General features: G+C 53.0%; 1 protein-coding gene across 3 annotated transcripts in view; it reads right to left on the reverse strand.

Annotated features, from left to right (window-relative positions):
- sema4a (sema domain, immunoglobulin domain (Ig), transmembrane domain (TM) and short cytoplasmic domain, (semaphorin) 4A) overlaps positions 1 to 15,809 on the reverse strand; it is a 57,581-nt gene extending 41,772 nt beyond the window's left edge. Inside the window, exons 1-2 of one of the 3 annotated variants that reach the window (XM_031906890.1) lie at positions 15,755 to 15,809; positions 13,220 to 13,291 (exon numbers count right to left, since the gene is read on the reverse strand). The gene's annotated coding sequence lies outside the window, so the exon portion shown is untranslated. 3 annotated transcript variants of the gene reach the window in all.
- Between the last annotated feature and the right edge of the window lie 3,065 nt (positions 15,810 to 18,874).

Genomic DNA, 18,874 nt, shown 5'->3' on the forward strand with positions numbered 1-18,874 from the left:
ACCTGGGCAGGAGGCGGAGCCAACAAGAAGATTGGGGCCCAACACACATGGCATGTTCAGGCATCTGACACCCCCAGCTGGACATCCATATGGAGTAGGGCCCATTCCCTGCTGGTACCATCTCTGCTGGGCGGCTGCCCATAGTGAGAGGCTCCGTTACCCCGGGCACCTTGCCTAGCAGCGCGGCTCTCTGGGAATTAATGGGGGGCATTGTTCCCTCCTGGGCCCCGGCCATGGGCCTAAGAAAGGGGATTCTGTTCCTTCCCAGGAATGTTCTCTGCACGGAACTTTCTTTGTGCCACTCACTCAGAACAACATGGCTGCTGGGCCCCTCCCAGGAAACAGGTAACATGGGAACCCCAAGAGCTAGCAATCTAAGCTTTTATTTTCTGATGGAAACATTATTATCAGGATGTTAAGGTCCCTAATACACCTTCGTCCAACCCTGTGAAAGTTCTGATGCTCTGATTGGCTACAGGTAGGTCCAACCTTGTGAATGCTCTGATTGGCTACAGGTAGGTCTAACCCTGTGAATGCTCTGATTGGCTACAGGTAGGTCTAACCCTGTGAATGCTCTGATTGGCTACAGGTAGGTCTAACCCTGTGAATGCTCTGATTGGCTACAGGTAGGTCCAACCCTGTGAATGCTCTGATTGGCTACAGGTAGGTCCAGCCCTGTGAATGCTCTGATTGGCTACAGGTAGGTCCAACCCTGTGAATGCTCTGATTGGCTACAGGTAGGTCCAGCCTTGTGAATGCTCTGATTGGCTACAGGTAGGTCCAACCCTGTGAATGCTCTGATTGGCTACAGGTAGGTCCAACCCTGTGAATGCTCTGATTGGCTACAGGTAGGTCCAACCCTGTGAATGCTCTGATTGGCTACAGGTAGGTCCAACCCTGTGAATGCTCTGATTGGCTACAGGTAGGTCCAACCCTGTGAATGCTCTGATGCTCTGATTGGCTGTAGTTTGGTCTGGCCCAGTAATAATTCTGAGGCTCTGACTTAGGATAAAGGGGGCAGTGATCTTCCCAACCGGAGCCCCCTGGTTATACTGGTTACAGTGCGCTATATATTCTGCCTCTCATCCCTACTGATCCCACATGGAAACCCTTACTGAGCCCCCCCGCCTGTCTCCCCCCGATCATGTCTCTTCTTTCTAATTACAATTACAGATCAATACAAGGAATCTGCTTATGAAAAATAAAGGAGACAGATTTATTTACTCTGAGTCCCTCCTGGGGGGACGGAAAGGGCCCCCCCACCTGGAACCCCTGTCTGCCTGTCACTGTGGGACAACAGTCTGCTTTTGCTGCAGTGTTTCCCATGGGGGGGGGGGCAGCAGCCGAAATACCCCTTGTGCCATTACTTACTGTAATTCTGCCCTCCTCTCCCCCCATTTGTCTCTCTACTCCCCGAACCCGCTTTTCCCTAGTGGTTTTGTTGCCCCTGCTATATACCCTACCTCCCTATCCTCCCCAGGCAGCAGTGCTGTAAATAAGACAGGTCCCACAGTCCCACAATGAGGCTCGTTTCCCTCTCACTGTGCCCTTTGCTTTGCCATTGGCTGGGTTTGTGCTTTCCCATTGGCTGGGTTTGTGCTTTCCCATTGGCTGGGTTTGTGCTTTCCCATTGGCTGGGTTTGTGCTTTCCAATTGGCTGGGTTTGGGCAGGGAAACCAATTCAGGTCCAGCTGGAGGCTTATGGGACATCAGGGCTTCACTCTATGAGAGCTGGGGGGGGGGTGAGTTTAATACACGGGGCCCGTATATTAGACAGAGGGGATAGGGATGAGAGGGCTGCGTGGGATAAGAGACAGAGGTGTTGGCACTTTGCTGTGGGAAATCTTTGGCCTCTTTCTATAAATCTCTTTATAATAATCCTTGTGTAATCCTTATGTAACTGGCCAAAACTCCCAGTAGCCAATCAGCTGGGGCCTAGGGCTGTAGGTTTAACCCTGTGCTCTGTAGGGATATGGGGGGGCCCTAGTCTCAATATATTGTGTCTAATGTGTCCCTAGAGAGGTCATTACCCATAGCAACCAATCAGATCTTAGCTTTTATACTGAAATCTGTAATGAAATGATCTAACCTAAGTGCTGATTGGTTGCCATTAGCAATGGCACTGGTGCATGTCTCAGATATCTCCTTATCTTAGTCAGCGATATATAGCTGGGGGCAGTTGCATGGAACCCCAATATACAGAAACTGTGCTTCATATATATGGGCAAGCAATGGAACCCCAATATACAGGCAGGGAATGATACACCAATATAGGGAATGGTACCCCAGTATACAGGCAGGGAGTGATACACTGACATAGGGAATGGTACCCCAATATACAGGCAGGGAGTGATACACCGATATAGGGAATGGTACCCCAATATACAGGCAGGGAGTGATACACCGATATAGGGAATGGTACCCCAATATACAGGCAGGGAGTGATACACTGACATAGGGAATGGTACCCCAATATACAGGCAGGGAGTGATACACCGATATAGGGAATGGTACCCCAATATACAGGCAGGGAGTAATACACCGATATAGGGAATGGTACCCCAATATACAGGCAGGGAGTGATACACCGATATAGGGAATGGTACCCCAGTATACAGGCAGGGTAAGAGTCCCCTACCACTGACATAGGGAATGGTACCCCAATATACAGGCAGGGAGTGATACACCGATATAGGGGAATGGTACCCCAATATACAGGCAGGAGTGATACACCGATATAGGGAATGGTACCCCAATATACAGGCAGGGAGTGATACACTGACATAGGGAATGTACCCCAATATACAGGCAGGGAGTGATACACCGATATAGGGAATGGTACCCCAATATATAGGCAGGGAGTGATACACCGATATAGGGAATGGTACCCCAATAATACAGGCAGGGAGTGATACACCGATATAGGGAATGGTACCCCAATATACAGGCAGGGAGTGATACACCGATATAGGGAATGGTACCCCAGTATACAGGCAGGGAGTGATACACCGACATAGGGAATGGTACCCCTAATATACAGGCAGTAGTGATACACCGATATAGGGAATGGTACCCCAAGTGAGTGATACAGGCAGGAGTGATACACCGATATAGGGAATGGTACCCCAATATACAGGCAGGGAGTGATACACTGACATAGGGAATGGTACCCCAATATACAGGCAGGGAGTGATACACTGACATAGGGAATGGTACCCCAATATACAGGCAGGGAGTGATACACCGATATAGGGAATGGTACCCCAATATACAGGCAGGGAGTGATACACCGACATAGGGAATGGTACCCCAATATACAGGCAGGGAGTGATACACCGACATAGACAATGGTACCCCAATATACAGGCAGGGAGTGATACACCGATATAGGGAATCCGGGTACCCCAATATACAGGCAGGGAGTGATACACTGACATAGGGAATGGTACCCCAATATACAGGCAGGGAGTGATACACCGATATAGGGAAATGGTACCCCAATATACAGGCAGGGAGTGATACACCGATATAAGGGAATGGTACCCCAATATACAGGCAGGGAGTGATACACTGACATAGGGAATGGTACCCCAATATACAGGCAGGGAGTGATACACCGATATAGGGAATGGTACCCCAATATACAGGCAGGGAGTGATACACTGACATAGGGAATGGTACCCCAATATACAGGCAGGGAGTGATACACCGATATAGGGAATGGTACCCCAATATACAGGCAGGGAGTGATACACTGACATAGGGAATGGTACCCCAATATACAGGCAGGGAGTGATACACCGATATAGGGAATGGTACCCCAATATACAGGCAGGGAGTGATACACCGACATAGGGAATGGTACCCCAATATACAGGCAGGGAGTGAATACACTGACATAGGGAATGGTACCCCAATATACAGGCAGGGAGTGATACACCGATATAGCGGAATGGTACCCCAATATACAGGCAGGGAGTGATTACACCGATATAGGAATGGTACCCCAATATACAGGCAGGGAGTGATACACTGACATAGGGAATGGTACCCCAATATACAGGCAGGGAGTGATACACCGATATAGGGAATGGTTACCCCAATATACAGGCAGGTGAGTGATACACTGACATAGGGAATGGTACCCCAATATACAGGCAGGGAGTGATACACCGATATAGGGAAATGGAACCCAATATACAGGCAGGGAGTGATACACTGACATAGGGAATGGTACCCCAATATACAGGCAGGGAGTGATACACCGATATAGGGAATGGTACCCCAATATACAGGCAGGGAGTGATACACCGATATAGGGAATGGTACCCCAATATACAGAAAAAACAGCGGCCCATATGTATGGGCAAGGAATGGAACCCCAATATACAGGCAGAGAATGATACACCAATATAGGGAATGGTACCCCAATATACAGGCAGGGAGTGATACACTGACATAGGGAATGGTACTCCCAATATACAGGCAGGGAGTGATTCACCGACACAGGGAATGGAACCCCAATATACAGGCAGAGAATGATACACCAATATAGGGAATGGTACCCCAATATACAGGCAGGGAGTGATACACTGACATAGGGAATGGTACCCCAATATACAGGCAGGGAGTGATTCACCGACACAGGGAATGGTACCCCAATATACAGGCAGAGAATGATACACCAATATAGGGAATGGTACCCCAATATACAGGCAGGGAGTGATACACTGACATAGGGAATGGTACCCCAATATACAGGCAGGGAGTGATACACCAATATAGGGAATAGTACCCCAACTACAAGCAGAAAACTGCACCCCATATATACAAGCAAGGGATAGAACCCAAAAATACATGCAGGAAAATGAACCCCAATATGCAAACAGGAAGTATTACCCCAATATGGGTGGGGTTTTGGCATAATGGGGCGTGGCCGAGGGCAGATCAGGGGTGTGGGCAGTTTTACTTGTTGGCAGGGGGGCAGGTAAGTAAATAGAATGGGGGTACATGATTCCTGTTATGTTTAGGCTCCCTATGGATTGGGTGTCTCCCTACTAATTAGCAACGTACTTGTGGGTGCTACTTACTCCCATAGGTGCAACATGTGGGGTACCTCTCATTTATACCCCCAACTCTCACACATAATCATTTTATCTCCTTATACACAGTTTGTGGGGAGCCTGTAACTGTCGCTTCAGACCCATGAGAGGAGGGTATTGGGCAGCTGTGTTTATCATTTCCCCTGAATATAGAGAAGCCCGGCCGCGGGCAGAACCACATCTCTTGCCTTACTACTCACATCCCGTCTGGCAGTTCCGCGGGTTTAACCACACGTAATATTAACAGCACAAAGGCGGATCTGGTACCGAGGGGCCCAATCACCGAGGGGGCGCCCCAGCCTGGGTATTTTGGGGTTCCCTTGCACAAAAGGTTGAACATGATGGACATGTGTCTTTACTCAACCTGACCTGCTACGTTACTATGAAGAGTTCCCGCCCCTAATGAGCCCCACCCTTAACCCTTCGGTGGAGGTAATGGATTAAGCCCCATTCTAACCACTTCTTGCTGTGGCCCTTACCCAGGGCGATGCCTGGACCCCCGATAATGGGAGCAGTTAGTAAAGTATGATAATCCTCCCTGCGGCTGTCAGTGCATGCTGGGAATTGCAGTCTGACAACAGCCAGAGGCTTCCAGCTGTACAGCCTTGATATAAAGGGTTATTGGCGTATTAGCCTTACTATACACAGACTTGCCTTACTATACACACAGCCCCACAGTTACAACCTCTTGCCTTACTATACACGCTATGGTAAGAGACAGGGGGGCCCATGCTGGGGGGCAGTGGGTGTGACAGGCAGATGGGAGACCCCCGCGCTTTGTACAGGCAGAAGCCACAGCTGGGAATGGAATACAGGGAGGGTGTCGCTGGGTATAACCCCCCCACCCAATGATTTATGGGGTATGAGAGGCACCTACCTTTAGGGTCCCCAGCCTGCTGCACCCACGGGAGCTCCTGTACGGGGGGGGCACCTACCCTGTCAGTCGGCAGCGCTGCACCTTAAGGGCGACTCGTGCATCTTGTACATCCTCCAGTTGCCATGGTTACCATTCAGTGTTTAACCCCTGGGTGGCTAGTGGTCCAGCCTGTAAGGCAGTCGGTGGCTCCAGATGCTCAGATAAAAGCCTTTTCCAGTCATTAGGGGAGGGGGGAGAGGGGGGAGAGGGGAGTTCCCAGCTATTGTGTACTGGGCTTGGGTGGGAAACACAGGGGCGGCAGCTGGCAGACCCCTCCCCCAGAACATACTCACTACGCTGTGTAGTACCCCCCCCCAGTACTCTCCTACTCACTGTGTCTGTAGTAACCCCCCCTGGTACTCTCCTACTCACTGTGTCTGTAGTAACCCCCCCTGGTACTCTCCTACTCAATGTGTCTGTAGTAACCCCCCTGGTACTCTCCTACTCACTGTGTCTGTAGTGAATCCCCCTCCCCCTAATTTTATGTCTCTTCCTACTCTTACTGATCCCTTGTTCCCTGATAGTAACCCCCCCTTGGTTACTCTCCTACTTCAATGTGTCATGAGTAACCTTCCCCTGGGCTACCTCTCCTACTCAAACTGTGTCTCTGTAGTAACCCCGCGCCGCCCTGGCCTACTCTACCTTACTTCACTGTGTCTCTTAGTAACCCCCCCATGGTACATCTCCACTCACTGTGTCTGTTAGTAACCCCCCCTTGTACTCTCCTTACTCACTGTGTCTGTTAGTAACCCCCCCACCTTAGGGTACTCTCCTTACTCACGTTGTCTGTAGTAACCCCCCCCACGCCGGTACTCTACCTACTACAATCTGTCTGGAGTAACCCCCCCTTGGTACTCTCCTACTCAATGTGCTCTGTAGGGACAGCTGCATCCATCTCCCTTGGTTCAGTCTCTAACTCCAAAAAGGTGTTCTTCCACAGATCACATTTTACACAGTATACAATCTCCAGCAAAAGATCATTTTGGCATCAACATTAGATCTTATGTATCTCTGGTAAATTCCAATCTAAGTGTCCCTTTACCTAAATACCAGAGGAAAACAAATATATTAAAATATTAAAAGACTGAGGTAACCCCTCCCTGTTTACTCTGCCTACTCACTGTGTCTTGAGTAATCCTCCTCCCGCGTACTCTTCCTACTCACTGTGTCTGTAGTAACCCCCCCCGGTACTCTCCTACTCACTGATTGTCTGTAGTAACCCCCCCTGGTACTCTCCTACTCACTGTGTCTGTAGTAACCCCCTCCCCCAGTACTCTCCTACTCACTGTGTCTGTAGTAACCCCCCTCCCCCGGTACTCAGGTTATAGGATTTCCTAGGGGAATAAGGGACTCATTGGTGGGGAGGAAAGGGGATCTCACCATCAGCATAGGAAGGGGTTCCTTACTGTAAGGGCAGTCAGGTTATGGGGTTCCCTACCAAGAGAGGGGGAATGAGTGATACATTTGGGGTGGGGAAGAAAGGGGATCTCACCATCAGCATAGGAAGGGTTTGCCTTACTGTAAGGGCAGTCAGGTTATGGGGTTCCCCTACCAGATGAGGGGAATGAGTGATACATTGGGGGTGGGGAGGAAAGGGGATCTCACCATCAGCATAGGAAGGGTTCCTTACTGTAGGGCAGTCAGGTTATGGGATTCCCTACCAAGAGAGGGGGAATGAGTGGATACATTGGGGGTGGGGGGGAAAGGTGATCTCACCATCAGCATAGGAAGGGGTTCCTTACTGTAAGGGCAGTCAGGTTATGGGATTCCCTACCAAGAGAGGGGAATGAGTGATACATTGGGGGTGGGGAAGAAAGGGGATCTCACCATCAGCATAGGAAGGGGTTCCTTACTGTAAGGGCAGTCAGGTTATGGGGTTCCCTACCCAGAGAGGGGGGAATGAGTGATACATTGGGGGTGGGGGGGAAAGGGGATCTCACCATCAGCATCGGAAGGGTTCCTTACTGTAAGGGCAGTCAGGTTATGGGGTTCCCTACCAGAGAGGGGGAATGAGTGATACATTGGGGGTGGGGAGGAAAGGGGATCTCACCATCAGCATAGGAAGGGGTTCCTTACTGTAAGGGCAGTCAGGTTATGGGGTTCCCTACCAAGAGAGGGGGAATGAGTGATACATTGGGGGTGGGAGGAAAGGGGATCTCACCATCAGCATAGGAAGGGGTTCCTTACTGTAAGGGCAGTCAGGTTATGGGATTCCCTACCAAGAGAGGGGGAATGAGTGATACATTGGGGGTGGGGGGGAAAGGTGATCTCACCATCAGCCATAGGAAGGGGTTCCTTACTGTAAGGGCAGTCAGGTTATGGGATTCCCTACCAAGAGAGGGGGAATGAGTGATACATTGGGGGTGGGGAAGAAAGGGGATCTCACCATCAGCATAGGAAGGGGTTCCTTACTGTAAGGGCAGTCAGGTTATGGGTTCCCTACCCAGAGAGGGGGAATGAGTGATACATTGGGGGTGGGGAGGAAAGGGGATCTCACCATCAGCATAGGAAGGGGTTCCTTACTGTAAGGGCAGTCAGGTTATGGGATTCCCTACCAAGAGAGGGGGAATGAGTGATACATTGGGGGTGGGGGGGAAAGGTGATCTCACCATCAGCATAGGAAGGGGTTCCTTACTGTAAGGGCAGTCAGGTTATGGGATTCCCTACCAAGAGAGGGGGAATGAGTGATACATTGGGGGTGGGGAAGAAAGGGGATCTCACCATCAGCATAGGAAGGGGTTCCTTACTGTAAGGGCAGTCAGGTTATGGGGTTCCCTACCCAGAGAGGGGGAATGAGTGATACATTGGGGGTGGGGAGAAAGGGGATCTCACCATCAGCATAGGAAGGGGTTCCTTACTGTAAGGGCAGTCAGGTTATGGGATTCCCTACCAAGAGAGGGGGAATGAGTGATACATTGGGGGTGGGGAAGAAAGGGGATCTCACCATCAGCATAGGAAGGGGTTCCTTACTGTAAGGGCAGTCAGGTTATGGGGTTCCCTACCCAGAGAGGGGGAATGAGTGATACATTGGGGGTGGGGGGGAAAGGGGATCTCACCATCAGCATCGGAAGGGGTTCCTTACTGTAAGGGCAGTCAGGTTATGGGGTTCCCTACCCAGAGAGGGGGAATGAGTGATACATTGGGGGTGGGGAGGAAAGGGGATCTCACCATCAGCATAGGAAGGGGTTCCTTACTGTAAGGGCAGTCAGGTTATGGGGTTCCCTACCAAGAGAGGGGGAATGAGTGATACATTGGGGTGGGGAGGAAAGGGGATCTCACCATCAGCATAGGAAGGGGTTCCTTACTGTAAGGGCAGTCAGGTTATGGGATTCCCTACCAAGAGAGGGGGAATGAGTGATACATTGGGGGTGGGGAGGAAAGGGGATCTCACCATCAGCATAGGAAGGGGTTCCTTACTGTAAGGGCAGTCAGGTTATGGGGTTCCCTACCCAGAGAGGGGAATGAGTGATACATTGGGGTGGGGGGGAAAGGGGATCTCACTATCAGCATAGGAAGGGGTTCCTTACTGTAAGGGCAGTCAGGTTATGGGGTTCCCTACCAAGAGAGGGGGAATGAGTGATACATTGGGGGTGGGGGGGAAAGGGGATCTCACTATCAGCATAGGAAGGGGTTCCTTACTGTAAGGGCAGTCAGGTTATGGGGTTCCCTACCAAGAGAGGGGGAATGAGTGATACATTGGGGGTGGGGAGGAAAGGGGATCTCACCATCAGCACAGGAAGGGGTTCCTTACTGTAAGGGCAGTCAGGTTATGGGATTCCCTACCCAGAGAGGGGGAATGAGTGATACATTGGGGGTGGGGAAGAAAGGGGATCTCACCATCAGCATAGGAAGGGGCTCTTCACTGGAAGGTGCAAATAGAAACTCATTTAGCTGACAATGTGTCTTTAAGATTTAGAGCCCAGAAATGGGCGGAGACAGGAAGCCGCCCAATGGGAGCCCCAGATGGATTACGTTTGCTCCTCTGTAATTAACAGATTGGGGGTAATTAGAGCGCCAGTCACGCTACTGGATCCTGGGAATAATGGGCTGACACTTCTAACACACAGTCAGTGGTGAGTGCATGCTGGGAGTTGCAGTCCCAGAAGATCTGGGGATCCCCCAACACAGTGACCCCCAACCCCTAGGGAGTTGCCCCCAGGGGCCTCACAGCAGGGGGTTATTTTTGAATTACTGGTTGAGAGGAAAGTTTTTGCATAAAACCCAGTGTAAAGCCAAACAGCGCCTCCTATTGGCTGCCAGTCCCACATAGGGGCTATTAAATAGCCAATCACAGCCCTTATTGGCGCCCCAGGAAGCTTTCCATGATGTGTTGCTCCCCAACACTTGAGCAACATTTGAATGTGGCTCCGGGGTATAAAAGATTGGGGACCCCCCCTACCCCCCTATGGCCCCTCCCACCCACATACAGTTATAGAAATGGCCTTTTCCAGAGGGGATAGACCCCCCCATTTCCGCTCCCCGGGCAGATTCTTGGTACTGATCCATACGGACCCGGAGGAGCTAATTCCGCCCTGGAATCTCGTTACAGCCGCGTGGGAACCGCGTTTTGGGCAGAGAGAGATTTTATGTGGAAATCCGTTAAACTCTAATTCCCCACATTCCTCTGGGAGATTTCCCTCCGCCGGCCCCCTGCCTCTTAAAGGGAAAGTGCCCGGCCGGGGGGCTCTGTGCCCATGAAGGAGAGACCTGTGAGGGTTGGGGGGCTCTGTGCCCATGAAGGAGAGACCTGTGAGGGTTGGGGGGCTCTGTGCCCATGAAGGAGAGACCTGTGAGGGTTGGGGGGCTCTGTGCATGAAGGAGAGACCTGTGAGGGTTGGGGGGCTCATGAGGGAGAGACCTGTGAGGGTGGGGGCTCTGTGCCCATGAGGGAGAGAGATGAGAGGGTTGGGGGCTCTGTGCCCATGAAGGAAAGGACCTGTGAATGGAGAGACCTGTGAGGGTTGGGGGCTCTGTGCCCATGAAGGAGAGACCTGTGAGGGTCGGGGGGCTCTGTGCCCATGAAGGAGAGACCTGTGAGGGTTGGGGGGCTCTGTGCCCATGAGGGAGAGACCTTGAAGGGTGGGGGCTCTGTGCCCATGAGGGAGAGAGATGAGAGGGTTGGGGGACTCTGTGCCCATGAAGGAGAGAGCTGTGAGGGTTGGGGGCTCTGTGCCCATGAAGGAGAGACCTGTGAGAGTTGGGGGGCTCTGTGCTTATGAAGGAGAGAGCTGTGAGGGTTGGGGGGCTCTGTGCCCATGAAGGAGAGACCTTGTGCCCATGAGGGAGAGACCTGTGAGGGTTGGGGGCTCTGTGCCCATAGGAGAGAGCTGTGAGGGTTGGGGGGCTCTGTGCCATGAAGGAGAGAGCTGTGAGGGTTGGGGGGGCTCTGTGCCCATGAAGGAGAGAGCTGTGAGGGTTGGGGGGCTCTGTGCCCATGAAGAGAGAGCTGTGAGGGTTGGGGGGCTCTGTGCCCATGAAGGAGAGACGCTCTGTGCCCATGAAGGAGGGAGAGACCTGTGAGGGTTGGGGGGCTCTGTGCCCATGAAGGAGAGACCTGTGAGGGTTGGGGGGCTCTGTGCCCATGAAGGAGAGAGCTGTGAGGGTTGGGGGCTCTGTGCCAATGAAGGAGAGAGCTGTGAGGGTTGGGGGCTCTGTGCCCATGAAGGAGAGACTGTGAGGGTTGGGGGGCTCTGTGCCATGAAGGAGAGACCTGTGAGGGTTGGGGGGCTCTGTGCCCATGAAGGAGAGACCTGTGAGGGTTGGGGGGCTCTGTGCCATGGAGAGAGAGCTGTGAGGGTTGGGGGGCTCTGTGCCCATGAGGAGAACCTGTGAGGGTTGGGGGCTCTGTGCCCATGAAGGAGAGACCTGTGAGGGTTGGGGGGCTCTGTGCCATGAAGGAGAGAGCTGTGAGGGTTGGGGGGCTCTGTGCCCATGAAGGAGAGACCTGTGAGGGTTGGGGGCTCTGTGCCCATGAAGGAGAGACCTGTGAGGGTTGGGGGGCTCTGTGCCCATGAAGGAGAGACCTGTGAGGGTGGGGGCTCTGTGCCCATGAAGGAGAGAGCTGTGAGGGTTGGGGGGCTCTGTGCCCATGAAGGAGAGACCTGTGAGGGTTGGGGGGCTCTGTGCCCATGAAGGAGAGAGCTGTGAGGGTGGGGGCTCTGTGCCCATGAAGGAGAGACCTGTGAGGGTTGGGGGGCTCTGTGCCCATGAAGGAGACTGTGAGATTGGGGGCTCTGTGCCCATGAAGGAGAGCTGTGAGGGTTGGGGGCTCTGTGCCCATGAAGGAGAGACCTGTGAGGGTTGGGGGGCTCTGTGCCCATGAAGGAGAGACCTGTGAGGGTGGGGGGCTCTGTGCCCATGAAGGAGAGAGCTGTGAGGGTTGGGGGCTCTGTGCCCATGAAGGAGAGAGCTGTAAGGGTTGGGGGGCTCTGTGCCCATGAAGGGGAGACCTGTGAGGGTTGGGGGTTCTGTGCCCATGAAGGAGAGACCTGTGAGGGTTGGGGGGCTCTGTGCCCATGAAGGAGAGACCTGTGAGGGTTGGGGGCTCTGTGCCCATGAAGGAGAGAGCTGTGAGGGTTGGGGGGCTCTGTGCCCATGAAGGAGAGACCTGTGAGGGTTGGGGGGCTCTGTGCCCATGAAGGAGAGACCTGTGGAGGGTCGGGGGGCTCTGTGCCCATGAAGGAGAGAGCTGTGAGGGTTGGGGGCTCTGTGCCCATGAAGGAGAGAGCTGTAAGGGTTGGGGGCTCTGTGCCCATGAAGGGGAGACCTGTGAGGGTTGGGGGGTTCTGTGCCCATGAAGGAGAGACCTGTGAGGGTTGGGGGGCTCTGTGCCCATGAAGGAGAGACCTGTGAGGGTTGGGGGGCTCTGTGCCCATGAAGGAGAGAGCTGTGAGGGTTGGGGGGCTCTGTGCCCATGAAGGAGAGACCTGTGAGGGTTGGGGGGCTCTGTGCCCATGAAGGAGAGAGCTGTGAGGGTTGGGGGGCTCTGTGCCACAGTTATGTACATTGCCAGGCAGTCAGGGAAACGCCGCCCAGCAGAGGGGGTAGAGCGCAGACTTCTCATTCAGAGGACTGGGTGCCAAGGGAGAGGCAGCAGATTCCCAGAATGCACAGCGCGGGCAGTGCCAGTGGAACAGAAGTCCCTGATCTTTGCCTTGTGCCAACCTCACCCTCCCAGTCAGTCACTCGCACAGTCACTTACATGGTCCGAAGGTCTTGTGCCCGACACTGGCATCTCGGGCGTCTGTCTCTCCTACTGCCGGGTCAGTGTGATCTCCAGAAAAGCAGATTAGAAAAGCTTTAAAGGCAGAGCTGTCTCTCCCTCTCTCTCTCTCTTTCCAAGCCTCTCCCATAACCCCATTAGTGACGCTCGTCAGCCTCTTGCCAGCAATTAGCCCTGGGGCAGGAGGGAGGGGGGCAACTACCGAACTCTGGGGTAGAACTTCCCAAACAGACTGTGACCCACTGGGCTCAACCCAGAGCTCTAGGTGAGACCTTACCCAGGGATCTATAAAGCGGTACCGCTGTCTCTCTCTGCCCCCTGGGGGATCTGCTCTGTAGAACCCAGAGCTCTAGGTGAGACCTTACCCAGGGATCTATAAAGCGGTACCGCTGTCTCTCTCTGCCCCCTGGGGATCTGCTCTGTAGAACCCAGAGCTCTAGGTGAGACCTTACCCAGGGATCTATAAAGTGGTACCGCTGTCTCTCTCTGCCCCCTGGGGATCTGCTCTGTAGAACCCAGAGCTCTAGGTGAGACCTTACCCAGGGATCTATAAAGTGGTACCGCTGTCTCTCTCTGCCCCCTGGGGATCTGCTCTGTAGAACCCAGAGCTCTAGGTGAGACCTTACCCAGGGATCTATAAAGTGGCACCGCTGTCTCTCTCTGCCCCCTGGGGATCTGCTCTGTAGAACCCAGAGCTCTAGGTGAGACCTTACCCAGGGATCTATAAAGCGGTACCGCTGTCTCTCTCTGCCCCCTGGGGATCTGCTCTGTAGAACCCAGAGCTCTAGGTGAGACCTTACCCAGGGATCTATAAAGCGGTACCGCTGTCTCTCTCTGCCCCCTGGGGATCTGCTCTGTAGAACCCAGAGCTCTAGGTGAGACCTTACCCAGGGATCTATAAAGTGGTATCGCTGTCTCTCTCTGCCCCCTGGGGATCTGCTCTGTAGAACCCAGAGCTCTAGGTGAGACCTTACCCAGGGATCTATAAAGTGGTACCGCTGTCTCTCTCTGTCCCCTGGGGGATCTGCTCTGTAGAACCCAGAGCTCTAGGTGAGACCTTACCCAGGGATCTATAAAGTGGTACCGCTGTCTCTCTCTGCCCCCTGGGGATCTGCTCTGTAGAACCCAGAGCTCTAGGTGAGACCTTACCCAGGGATCTATAAAGCGGTACCGCTGTCTCTCTCTGCCCCCTGGGGATCTGCTCTGTAGAACCCAGAGCTCTAGGTGAGACCTTACCCAGGGATCTATAAAGCGGGTACCGCTGTCTCTCTCTGCCCCCTGGGGGATCTGCTCTGTAGAACCCAGAGCTCTAGGTGAGACCTTACCCAGGGATCTATAAAGTGGTACCGCTGTCTCTCTCTGCCCCCTGGGGATCTGCTCTGTAGAACCCAGAGCTCTAGGTGAGACCTTACCCAGGGATCTATAAAGCAGGTACCGCTGGTCTCTCTCTGCCCCCTGGGATCTGCTCTGTAGAACCCAGAGCTCTAGGTGAGACCTTACCCAGGGATCTATAAAGTGGTACCGCTGTCTCTCTCTGCCCCCTGGGGATCTGCTCTGTAGAACCCAGAGCTCTAGGTGAGACCTTACCCAGGGATCTATAAAGCGGTACCGCTGTCTCTCTCTGCCCCCTGGGGATCTGCTCTGTAGAACCCAGAGCTCTAGGTGAGACCTTACCCAGGGATCTATAAAGCGGTACCGCTGTCTCTCTCAGCCCCCTGGGGATCTGCTCTGTAGAACCCAGAGCTCTAGGTGAGACCTTACCCAGGGATCTATAAAGCGGTACCGCTGTCTCTCTCAGCCCCCTGGGGATCTGCTCTGTAGAACCCAGAGCTCTAGGTGAGACCTTACCCAGGGATCTATAAAGTGGTACCGCTGTCTCTCTCTGCCCCCTGGGGATCTGCTCTGTAGAACCCAGAGCTCAGTTATGGGGAAAGGCTGGCCCAGTTGGGATTGGTTACACTGGGGGGGGGGGGCAGTTAAGGGGGGGTCACTATATATAATATATAAGGGGGGGGGCAGTAATGAAATAGAGAAAGTACAGGGAAGAGTGACTAAGCTGATAAAGGGAATGGGCTCAGTTATGGGGAAAGGCTGGCCCAGTTGGGATTGGTTACACTGGGGGGGGGGGGCAGTTAAGGGGGGGGTCACTATATATAAATATATAAGGGGGGGCAGTAATGAAATAGAGAAAGTACAGGGAAGAGTGACTAAGCTGATAAAGGGAATGGGCTCAGTTATGGGGAAAGGCTGGCCCAGTTGGGATTGGTTACACTGGGGGGGGGCAGTTAAGGGGGGGGTCACTATATATAAATATATAAGGGGGGGGGCAGTAATGAAATAGAGAAAGTACAGGGAAGAGCGACTAAGCTGATAAAGGGAATGGGCTCAGTTATGGGGAAAGGCTGGCCCAGTTGGGATTGGTTACACTGGGGGGGGGGGGGGCAGTTAAGGGGGGGTCACTATATATAAATATATAAGGGGGGCCTATAACAGTTTGAGATACTCAGTACTTACAGGAATCCGCAGGCTCGGCCGTGTATCTATTAATGTAGCATTTCCTGTCGGGCCGGGGGGGGGGGGGGGGTAGAACCTCAGACTCTCAGTACTTACTGGGTCGCTAATACACAAACAGATCTGCCCATATAAGGGATTTCCCTGATGGGGGGGGGGGTATATTCTGGGTAATGTTACTGTGTAACTAATAGCAACTCACTGTCCTGTTGGGCCCCGATTGGATCAGGTCTAAAGCTACTTTTACTGTGAGAGCCGCTAATGGGGAGGGTTTCCTTATAGAGCAGTGTGACCTCTACTGGCCAACGACGGAACTACAACCTGTATTTTTAGTTGTATTTGTTATGGGATTTTCCATCAACCACCAGAGAAAGTCCCGAACCCTAGGAAACCACATTCCGTCAGCTGTCACTGAGACAGTCTCCTCTTGTCATCCGCTTCCAGAGAGACAGCAGCACTGTCAGTGTCACATGCTTCATTGTCATAGAGAGCGCTTCCATATTATCAGCTATCAGAGAGACAGGGGTTCCTTACTGTAAGGGCAGTCAGGTTATGGGGTTCCCTACCCAGAGAGGGGGAATGAGTGATACATTGGGGGTGGGGAGGAAAGGGGATCTCACCATCAGCATAGGAAGGGGTTCCTTACTGTAAGGGCAGTCAGGTTATGGGATTCCCTACCAAGAGAGGGGGAATGAGTGATACATTGGGGGTGGGGAGGAAAGGGGATCTCACCATCAGCATAGGAAGGGGTTCCTTACTGTAAGGGCAGTCAGGTTATGGGATTCCCTACCAAGAGAGGGGGAATGAGTGATACATTGGGGGTGGGGAGGAAAGGGGATCTCACCATCAGCATAGGAAGGGGTTCCTTACTGTAAGGGCAGTCAGGTTATGGGGTTCCCTACCAAGAGAGGGGGAATGAGTGATACATTGGGGGTGGGGAGGAAAGGGGATCTCACCATCAGCACAGGAAGGGGTTCCTTACTGTAAGGGCAGTCGGGTTATGGGATTCCCTACCCAGAGAGGGGGAATGAGTGATACATTGGGGGTGGGGAGGAAAGGGGATCTCACCATCAGCACAGGAAGGGGTTCCTTACTGTAAGGGCAGTCGGGTGAGTGCAGGAAAGAGGCACAGACGGGTGGGGGTTACGGAGCTTTATTGGTTGCCGGGAGTGGGATATACATGGATACAGGCAGTACAGTAAGTGCAGGATACACAGGCAGAAGGCACAGAAGCTGCCCCAGGGGGGGCAATAAGGCACTTTATCAGTATAAGGCACAGAACCATATTGAGCAAAGCTTGGGGCTCAGGAGTCAGAACTGCCCCCCCCCCCCCCCAATAGAAAGCAAATAGCTATTATATAATTAGCCCCTCATTAATAAATCCCCCCGCCCCCATATCTGTGACCCGCCCCTCCCCAGGCAGCATTAACCCATTGGAATCCTGTCCAGTCAGCAGCTGCCCCAGTCACTGCTCCGCCCCCCACCCAAACTCCGCCCATTCCCCTCCCCATATTAAGCTAATACTCCCATCACCTTTATATTGATCCTCGTTAACTCCCTGGGGGAGGAGTCAATAACTATAGCTATACTGTATAGATATGGGCGGGGTTTATTCTGGTACCGCCCCCCAGACTGTGTATATATATATTCCTATGTAGCACTCCCAGCATGCTTTGCCCCTGTTGCAGGGTGCTGGGAGTTGTAGTTCATGGGGGGGGGGGCCCTACACAGTTACTCTAATTCCTTCATTATCCATAGAAAAGCTGTGACCCCGCCCCCCCAATTAAAAGAGATAATTATGTTACAACTCCCAGCATGCCTCAGTGCAATCACAATGATCACATGACTAACTGCTTCTTAAAATCCTTTATGTTTGACGCCATTTTGGATTCTGTTGCCACTTGGGGCCCCCAATATCTCAGGTGCAGATTCATTAAAGCTAGTGGCAGTTTACTCTGAAGCTATAACTCACAGCAGCCAATCGGCAGTCAGCTCTCAGCTGGATAATGCAGCAAGGCATATTAAAGCTTGATTCTGATTCGCTGTTACAATTTAACACCCTAGAGTAACATTGATGCTGCTTGTGTGACCCCCCCACCCCATGGATATTGCCTCCCACCCCATGGATATTGCCCCCACCCCCTAGATATTGCCCCCCACCCCATGGATATTGCCCCCCACCCCCTAGATATTGCCCCCCACCCCATGGATATTGCCTCTCACCCCCTAGATATTGCCCCCCACCCCATGGATATTGCCTCCCACCCCATGGATATTGCCCCCACCCCATGGATATTGCCTCTCACCCCCTAGATATTGCCCCCACCCCCTAGATATTGCCTCCCACCCCCTAGATATTGCCCCCCACCCCCTAGTTATTGCCCCCCACCCCCTAGATATTGCCCCCCACCCCCTAGATATTGCCCCAACCCCTAGATATTGCCTCCACCCCCTAGATATTTCCCCCCACCCCCTAGATATTGCCCCAACCCCTAGATATTGCCCCAACCCCTTAGATAATGCCCCCACCCATTAGATATTGCCTCCCACCCCCTAGATATTGCCCCCCACCCCCTAGATATTGCCCCCAACCCCCTGGATATAGCCCCCCACCCCCTGGATATTGCCCCTACCCCCTGGATATTGCCCCCCACCCCCTAGATATTGCCCCTACCCCCTGGACATTGCCCCCCACCCCCTAGATATTGCCCCTACCCCCTGGACATTGCCCCCCACCCCGTAGATATAGCCCCTACCCCCTGGATATTGCCCCCCACCCCCTAGATATTGCCCCTACCCCCTGGACATTGCCCCCCACCCAGCAAAGAATAAAACCCCAGTGGTGCAAACAGCTAGTGGTCACTCAGAAATACTTCCTACAGTAACTACCCCACTGAGGGGCAACTGCAACAAACCAAATACAACTCCCTGCACCGTTGGTTCTGCTCTATTAGAAAACTGAATCAATTTACGTCTTTGGCATCAAACAGAGGCATTCGCCCCCCTCCCCCCAGACTGTCTGAACTACAAATCCCAGAATTCCCTGTGGGAAGTGGCAGCGCTTCCCGAGCCAGAAGGGAGTATATAGGGGCTTTAGTGCAACAATTGCCCCCCCAGTATTAG

This window comes from Xenopus tropicalis, chromosome 8 (assembly GCF_000004195.4).
Source record: "Xenopus tropicalis strain Nigerian chromosome 8, UCB_Xtro_10.0, whole genome shotgun sequence".
NCBI classification, from domain to species: Eukaryota; Metazoa; Chordata; class Amphibia; order Anura; family Pipidae; genus Xenopus; species Xenopus tropicalis.